The sequence below is a fragment of the Stegodyphus dumicola genome, chromosome 2, assembly GCF_044657685.1.
Source record: "Stegodyphus dumicola isolate Sdum_Otavi_A_Nest chromosome 2, ASM4465768v1".
In the NCBI taxonomy this organism is placed as follows: domain Eukaryota; kingdom Metazoa; phylum Arthropoda; class Arachnida; order Araneae; family Eresidae; genus Stegodyphus; species Stegodyphus dumicola.
The window spans coordinates 116096177-116106081 of NC_140769.1; positions in this window are offsets into that span (position 1 = coordinate 116096177).

The window sequence follows — 9905 nt, forward strand, 5'->3', positions numbered from 1 at the left end:
TTGACATTTAACACATTTTCTAAAGCAGTTTCGTACTGTCTTACGAGTTTTGAGGATCCAATACTTTTCCCGCAAATGAGACATCACCATAGAAGTACCAGCATGCAGCAGCTCATTATGTGCATTCATTATTAGTAATTTTACTACTGCATGATCAGATGGCAAAATGACAGGAAACTTAAAGTCATCAGTATCGTCGCGATAAGAAATATTGGTTTTAGCTCTGATCAAACCATCACGATCAACTATAGGTCTGAGGTCTTTAATTTTATCATCGTTCACACTCTTAAATGATTCTCTTTGAACCAATAACATAAGAGTTATCTCAGCTCTTTCAATTTCCGAAACTGACAAAATTTTGGAGGTTTCGTTTGTAATTCTTCGTAATTTAAAGTAAAACCTAAGAATCCAACCTAACATGCGTACAATTTTCTTTATGGATGAAAAGTACCTGTAATACCAATTGTCAGGTTTAGAATCTTTGTTAAGAGTTGTCAATACTGATTTAACGCCTTTCTGAATTTATGATCTCTTCGTCCGGCAAATCGGTGCCTCTTGACCATGACGATTCTGGTTCTAACAGCCATGATGGGCCCTCCCACCATTTCGACAGCCAAAACTGTTTAACTGAACAGCCTCTAGAAGGGAGATCGGCGGCATTCAGCTCCGAAGGGATGTAATGCCAATCTTCTATTTTTGTAAGTGTTCTGATTTCTTGGACACGATTCCAAACGAAAGTTCCCCACCGTACGTCTCGCTGGATCCAGCACAAAGCGGTTGTTGAGTCAGACCAGAAGAATGTTCTTAAATTTGGCATGTTCAAATCTGAAAAGACCATACGTCCCAAGCGTGCTCCGATTAAGCAGGATAATAATTCCAAACGAGGAATGGATATACTCTTTAAAGGCTTAACTCTAGTGCGTGCTTGCACAAAATTTAAATAAACCTTATTTTCGGTCTTCACTCTTAAGAAAATACAGGTAGCATAGGCATGCTTGCTGGCATCGCTGAAAACATGAAGACTTACATCTTCGTTAACCGATCTGTCAATATTAAGCCATCTAGGAATTTTGACATCAGACAGCAGTTTCATTTCCTTTACCCATTGTATGGACTTCTTTTCTAAATGTTCTGGCAATTTTTGATCCCAATTTAATCGTAATTTCCAACACTCTTGCAATATCACCTTTGGGAACAGGGTAACGGGAGAAAGGAAGCCTACTGGGTCAAATAACTTATGCGCGCAAGAAAGGAGTGTTCGTTTACTCGCGACAATCTCCTCTTTCTTTAGTGACTCAATTTTACAGGAAAGAGTATCATCCTTCAAATCCCAGTTTAACCCTAAAACGCAAACGAATGTATCTAATTTAGAGTTGGGAATTATTTCGGTTTCACAATTCGACTGCCATCCTCTAAGATTAAACTTTCCCAGTGACAATAACATTCTCGATTCTAGTACAAATCTATTCAATTCTTCAACATTCTTAAAACTAGTCAGGCAATTATCAACATAGAAGGACTCCTTCAAAATGTTGGCTGTAACTGCAAACTGATCTGGGGCACGATTTAAATGATAGTTCAACGTAGCGGCTAACAAAAATGGACTACAGTTAAGCCCAAAAACCACGCGACTATGTCTGTAAATTTTAGTATTCTCTTCTTCTGCACCTTTCCAAAAGAAACGCAAATAATCTCTATCCTTCTCTCTTATACCAATCTGCAAGAAGGCTTTCTCAATGTCTGAAATTACTGCAAGAGGATATTTCCGAAAACGATTCAACAATGTTGGAATTATTTCTATTAGGTTGGGACCTTTCTCAAGACAATCATTTAAGGAAAGTTCTCCTTTGGCGTGTGCCGAAGCATCAAAAACTGGCCTTACTCGCGTAGTTTCACTAGATTCTTTAAAAACCGGCCTATGAGGCAAATAGTGCTCTCTATCTACTTCGCCTTCATTTACCTCTTCAATAATTCGTTCCTTCAACCACGTATCAAATACTTCCTGATAAACTTTAATTTGATTCGAATCTAATAATTTCCTTCGCGTATTAGTCAGGCGTTTTTCTGCCAACGTTTTATTATTAGACGAGCGAGAGGGGTCCAGTACCCAAGGTAATGCAGTTTCATATCTCTCGTCTGAATCCAAATTCAAATTTTCCTCAAAATATTGCATGGTCTCCTCATGAATTTCAGCTTTCTTTTTAGACTCAACTGGGTCATTTATACCAATAACGTCTAACTTCCACAAGTTTTCTGCTGATCTTTCGTTTAGCAATAAAGAAACACATGCAAGAGAATCATTTATACCCGAAGATTCCTTCGCTGGAATTTTACCCATTAAAATCCATCCCAAACTTGTTTCCATCGCGACCGGACCACTTTGTAAACATTTAATATTTCCGGTGAATAATTTTCCAGCAATATCAGAACCTATCAACAATTTAATGTCACTTTCGTTTTCGAGAGCATTACCCTCTACATCTGACACTTGAATATTTAATTTACGAAGTTCTTTCAACCAAGGACCTTTAGGTATTTTCTTAACATCAGAACAGATAACAGATTCACTTAAACAATGCACACTACATACATATTTATTATCAAGGCTACTCAAATTAACTATATATTTAGAATGCAATTTTTCTTTTGTTTCTACACCTCCGAATAATTTATGAACTAATTTCACTTCACCAACATTGTTACATTTCAAAGAATCTGTAATATCTTTCGTTAAATAACTTCTCTCGCAACCCGTATCTATAATCCCTCTGACTATCCTTTCCCTGTTGCCATTTTTTACCCTTACGATTAATGTTTGTAGTAACACATCGGAGCTCGCGGATCTGCTAGCCAAAACATTGACCTCATTTTTCGCCGCAGGCTCTACTTGTTTAGTCTCTTTCAATTGAGAAGGAACTTGTTGACACATTACTGCCAAATGCCTTTTCTGGCAAATTAAACACTTAACCTTGGACTTACAGTTACGAGAAATATGGTTTTTCTTCAAGCATAATAGACATAAACCCTTCTTAAATATTAAATCTTTTTTATCCTGATATGTAAGCGAACTAGCTTTAAAACATTTTTCTGTTAAATGTGGCTTATCACAAAATAAACACGATTCCTCAACTTTCTTAATAGGAGCATTTTCTTTAAATTTGTCTCCTGTATACAAATCATTACAAGTAGGAATATTAGACTCATCGTTAATGTAACTTTTAGATTTTCTACTTTTATCAAAAGAAAAACGCGCTAATTTAATTCTCTCTTCAGATATCACTTCATTTTTCAAAAACAGAAGAATAGATTCAAGATCGCTCTTACCTTGTTGTGACGAGCTCTCCCGTTCCCTCTCCCACACGCGTAAGATGTCAGGGGGCAGGCAAGATTCAACTAACGGAAAAATAACACTAGCGTATTCATCTTCAGTCACACCGAGAGATTCCAGAGCACGCAGTTTTGTTTCTAAACTGTCGTACAACGATGATAGCGCAAAGTCCTTTTTGGTTGCATTATTATTTATCAACACAAGATTCAATAAATCCCGAACGTACACTTGTATAAGAATATCTTCACGTCCAAAACGATTCTTTAAATGTTCGATGACTTTCGGATAATTTTCTTTAGTTGTCGGGAAACTCTGCACTATTTCCCGTGCTTTCGATTTGGCAGCAGTAGCCTGGATCAGATATACGAATTTCAAATGATCATCTAGCACTGGATCTTCGTGTATCTTACTAAAGGTATTCCAGAAATTCAACCATTGTCGTGGATCACCTGTAAATTCAATCAAATTTATTTTCGGAAGCTTCAAATTCGTTGCCGTTGTTCTTGAATCAACAGTTCTGCTTTCATTTACCGATGCATGAGTCAGAAAATTTTTCTCTAGTTTCACAGTGATTTGCTTCACTTTCATCCTGGCTGCTATTAATTTCTCCTTGTAAGTCTCACATGACTCAAATTCTTTAGTATATTCTTCTTGCGAGACTTCTTTCGATTTTGATAGGAGATCCAATATTTCTTCATCCAACTGTTGCAGTCGAATTCCTTTATCTTCCAGAATTTCCAGGGACGATAATAGAACATCACTGTTCAATTCTGACTCATTCAAATGTCCATGTAGGCAATTATATGCTTTCGTGAAGGCTACACGCAGTGGTATTCTTACTTTCAAGGCTTCCATTTCTACTGTTAAACCATCAAAAGTGTCCTTTACCTAACTAATGCGTCCTGTCGCGGACGCCACTTTTTATTGTGGTGATCCACGGTTTGAAAATGGTTTCTGAATCAGAAGAGATTCGTGCACTAAACTAGTGCTTCGCATTAGAGAGTAAAGAACATCTATGATATAAAAATATACTTTTATTTACACAGCGAAAACGCGCAGCAACATTATTAACGAAAGCTCATTCTCCTAATAACATACTTCTTTTTACACTCCACTTGCGCATGCGCATTGACAATTACCAAAGGAGCTTGGCAGATACTGCCATCTGTTGGATAAACTATTCGCTACATATATAAGAAGGCGGACAGCACTGAGCGAGATGAATTTTTTTCCCATTAGGAGCCATGTCGCTGTTCGATGTTTTTTCGACTCAACCCATTTCGGGTGTAGAGGATTTGAAAACGCTCAAGCAAATCACAAACCTGAAAATCTTTCTGGCATGTCATTCTGCGAAATTTATTCCACATCTACCCACTCATCGAGCCATCGTCTCTTTCAAGCAGGATGTCGGATCCTCTGACCTGCACGTTCAAAACCTGTATAGGAATTTTTTCGAATCTCAGCAAACGAAAGAGGAATCTCCCATCTCTTGGAACCGGGTGAATCGAGCTTTGAGACGGCCTATTCAAACAGATAGGAGGTATACGGATCACCGCATAAGTTTTCGATGGAGGAATATTTTTCTCACGAAATGATATTTTACGTTTGCAGTCAGAATGACGGCCAAGGACGAAGTGCATATTGTTCAGACCACAGCTTCCCCCCTCGTCTATTACGAATCCTCGTCGCTCCATCTCCAGGAAAGAAGTTTTAACATCGCCGACAGGACGAAATTTAAGAAAGATGTTTTAAGACCTTTCCAAAACTATGTCATTCCTCCGAAAACGTGCTACCTTATCCTCACGATCCAAAAGAGCCTCTTTCTCGTGGATCGATGCCCGTGGACGCTTTGGAAAAAATAAAAAAACAGATTCCTTTTCAAACGCCGATGATGTTTCGAGAGGACCCACGGCCACTTTCTCCCATCCCTCCTTTAGATGATAAGTGCAGATGGATCAAACCGTCCTGGCCCGGAACGAGTCAACGGAAAGTAATCGAAATCATCACCATTGAAGATGAGGAGGAGGAGAAGGAAGAGGAGGAGGAAGAAGAGAAAAAATTACCGATTAAAAAACGGTCCACTTATCGTAACATGCCTGACGGAGAAGATTCATCCAAGAACCTGGAATCTTCTTCTTCTTCTTCGCAGACGGGTTCAGACAAGCAGCCTCTTTCGGACTTCTCTCAGACGTGTCCAGAACCTTTTCCAACATCTGCTTCTTCTTCTTCTCCAACGTGTCCAGAGATCATGGAGGTCGTTCAACTTCAGCCGACTCCAGAAGTTCCAACGTGTCCAAAGGTCATGGAGATAAAATCTCAGCCGGCCCTAGAAGTTCCAACGTGTCCAAAAGTGATGGAGATAAAATCTCAGTCGGGTCCAGAAGCTCCAACGTGTCCAAAAGTCATGGAGATAAAATCTCAGTCGGGTCCAGAAGTTCCAACGTGTCCAGAGGTCATGGAAATAGAATCTCAGTTGAGTTCAGACATCGTGGATCCTCCCACTCATCCCAAAGAGACTTCAAGAGTTTCAAGACAATCTGGGAAGGATCCAGCCTTTCCCGTATGGAAAGATTATATGGACTTACAAAGTTGGATGGATCCTGAAGAAGAAGAAGGAAATAATAATACGGATGGATGGGACAAAAATTGTTTAGATCAATTATCTTTCGATGAAATTGAACTGTTATGGGTGTTGTACCTCTCATCATACAGCGAGGATAAGTCTGGCAACAGCTGCAGGAAGAAAAACTTGGCAGTGCTGGAATGGCAACAGCAGATGATATTCTATAGATTTTAATATTTTGATTTTGAGTCGACGTTTTCGTTTGCAATACTATTGCGTTAAAAAATTTGAGTTTTTGGTGAAGGAAATGGAATCCGCTGTCCCGCTGCAGATATTAGTAAAATATACTTAGAAAATTAGCTGCGTTGGAAAGGATGAAACCTTGTGTTTGAATTTGCGGTATTTTTCCTCCTAAAGTTGCGTCGAGTTCAGAATATTATTCCAGGCTTATTCACGCTGGTGCAGATAAGTTCAAATTTTGTTATTGTGTTTATAGTGTATAACTTGCAAATATATGAATAGAATTCTATTAAATAAACATTTAAATTATGGAATGGTGTTTAAAATTTTAGATGTACAGTATTCACATTGCTATGTCGGAGCCAGTGGCAGTCAGGTTTAAAGTAAAATTGTTTTTGTTCCACGACATAACAATGGGGTTGCATTTCTGAAATCACATCGGAAATGTTGTAAACAAAAAAAAAAAAATTTTTTTTGTAACAAATTGTAACAGGGTCATGTTAACAATAAAAAAAATTATATATACCAATCTTGGTAGTTTCCCAATTCAGAGAGAGAAGGTGTAAAGCGTTCCTTTTCCATTTTCCAAGATGGGAAGGATCTTAACTATCCAATTCAAAGAGAGAGCGTGTAGAGCGTTCATTTTTCAGTTTTTCCAAGATGGGAGAGTCTCAAAATGGTTACCTAATTCAAAGAAAGAGGATGTAGAGCGTTCATTTCCATTCTCCAAGGTTTGAAGGAGGGGGGAAGAATCCTAAAAAAAAATATGACTTACCCATTTCAAAAAAAGACAGATTGTGTAGAGCGTTCATTTCAGTTTGTTTTTTCTCCCCAAGTTTGGGGGAGAAGGCGTCGCAAAATGGCGACCCATTTCAAAAGAGAGATTGTGTAGAGCGTTCATTTAAGTTTTTTTTTCCAAGTTTGGGGGGGAGAAGAGGTCGCAAAATGGCGACCCATTTCAAAGAGAGAGAGAAATCGGTGTAGAGCGTTCATTTAAATTTTTTTTTCAACGTTAGGGAGTCTAAAAAAATGGTGATCCATTTCAAAGAGAGAGAGATCGTGTAGAGCGTTCATTTCCAGTTTTGCAAGGTCAAGGAGGGGGGAATCCTCCAAAATGGCTACCCAATTCAAAAAAAAAACAAAAAAAAAAACAAAAAAAAAAAAAACAAAGAGAGGGTATATAGAGTGTTCATTTCCATTTTCCAAGGTTAGAAGGTCCCGAAATACCTTCTAAATTCAAAGAGACAGAGAGAGATCGCGTAGAGCGTTCATTCCTCCCCCCCCCAATTCTCCAAGATCAGAGAGTCCGTTTCCCCAAAATGGTTTTCCGAATTCAGAAAAAAAAAAAACTAGCGGGGTGCAGACTTCCAAAGTCCCCCCAAAAATGGTTTCCCGTTTCAAACAGAGTGAGAGAGGCGTGGTAAGCGGTCATGTCCCGTTCTTCCAAGATGGGGAAAGAAGAAACACCTAGGATGGAAAGACACGAAGGAAAGAGAGAAAAAAAACGCCATCTTGTCATTTTCTGATAGGGTACGGTGTTCGAATACTTTCGTGACCGACTGTAAGTCTACTAAAATCACAAGTCTTAATGGTATGTTCTGAATTGAATCGATTTTTTAGAAAATAGAAAATGATCAAGTCATAGATGTACTTCTTGAATATATAAAATTGTAACTAGTAGAAAAAATGAGTTATCATGTAGTGTTACATTGAGTTATGATATCGGTGTCTAAACTGGTAACCAGTAGTTACTTTTAAAATGTGTCGTGAGTGTGAACATGCAGAAATAAAAGAGCTTTGAAGAATTTAATAAACATTGTTCAATGTGGGTCTTGAGAATATTTATTCAATGTGAATTAAATAGTGTACGATATCGATATCTTTTTCCCAATAGTTAATTGTTCAGGCGTAAGACAATTAAATTTTAAATATATATGCATATAGCATATGTAATGAATAATGATATTACATTCATTAATGTAAATATCTGAAGATTTGTATAGTAACATAGTGAATGCTCCCTTTTATGAAGTTCTAAGCATTACTTCAAATAACATTCATAAACGCTTTATATAATATATGCAAACATAAGAATTTCTATTTAGTTTTCATTCGTACTCGAGAATGTATGAAAGTTTAAATATATATTTTTTTTAAATTTAATGTAGATTAGGTTAAAATATCTGTGTCTTTCTTTGGTTCAATTGGTAATGAGTATATGATAGTGAAGGTATGTGTATTCGTAAGAGTTATACTGTGTCACAATTTTGACAATGTTTTATTCATAAGAAAATATATCAGCTGATAAGAGAATCTTTTAAATTAATAAACAAATGCAGACCAATGTTATGGAAAAGAAAACTCTAAAAGCATTTGCTTTTCCAGTAGTATATCAAAGTTCCTTTTCTTAAAAATAGCAGAATGTATCGTGGATTTTATTTCTATTTCGTTAAAAGTTGAACTTGTAAAGTAAAAATTTTCTATTAGTGTATTATCAAATAAATCAATAGAAAAGGCATATCATGAATGAAATTCATGTATTACATCGGATTAAAAAGAAATATTCTCAATTTAAGCGTTTATGCCTATTTAGCACAAAATATGTTTATTTGCCTTATAAATTTAACTAAAACCATTCTTATAACAGTATGTCGCCTTAGAATTGAGTAAAAATGTCAAGTGTATTTTCTAATGGTATTGATATACCGGGTGGCCATAATTAATTTGCGAGAATGACGCCACATTTTGTAGGAAGATTAAACAAGACGGGGGAGAAGGATTCTGCGAAAAAACAAATTAGTTCCAAAAGTCACCCCTAGGGGAATATTTGGCGCTGTATAATAGAAAATAGAGTGTTAACAAATGCAAATTAATATGGAATAAAATTACCTTTTTTATGCACATATTCTGATTTAGTTCATGTGCAATATGGCAACACTTTTAAAAAAGCGTAAAATCTACATAAACACCGATAAAGTCTCGTGATCTGCAATATCACGTACACTGAGCTGAAGTTCTTTATTCAAATTTCACGTTACATCCATTCGCACAATGCGAGTTGTTTGGGTTTTAAAAGGCAGTGTGTTACGTTTCGAATCAATCAGATTGAAAGTTTATGTGCAATGTCTCCATCTGTAGTCGAGCGTGCGTGACTGGTCAAATTCTTTTACCTCAACCAGTGCAACGCGTCAGCCCGTGCTTTTAGAACGCACAAAAAATGCGTAAAGGTAACGGTCCTGTGTCAGTTAATGGGCTAAAAGCAATGGTTGCGACGTTTGAAAAATCAGGTTCTCTGAAGGTTCAGTCAGGCAGAGGACGAAAACCTGTACCACAGGATACAATCGAAGCAGTTGCCACGGCAGTAGTAAGTGCAGGTAACCGGGCGGCGGAAGTGTCGTCACAGAAAAGGGGCGTGGGCAGTATCCAGAGGGGTCTGGAACCAGAAGTGACGACAACAGCGCCATCTTGTATCACGGGATGGAATGATATCATCAAACTTTCGTTTTTATTCTGTGGCAACGATTTTATGTTTTCAAAGTTTTTATTCTTTGTGGCAACGACGATATTTTTTATGCTTGTTCCAACGGTCGCTTAAACCACGTGACGTCTATTTACCATTTTTTTCCTTTATTTTAGTTTTTTAATTATGTTTCATTATTTAATTATGAATCATCCTTTTTAATTATTTAATCCGTCATTATTTTTAATTCACTCCATTATATTTTAATCCATTTTAATGAATTTTAAAAATAACTCCACGGCCGAGATTCGAAC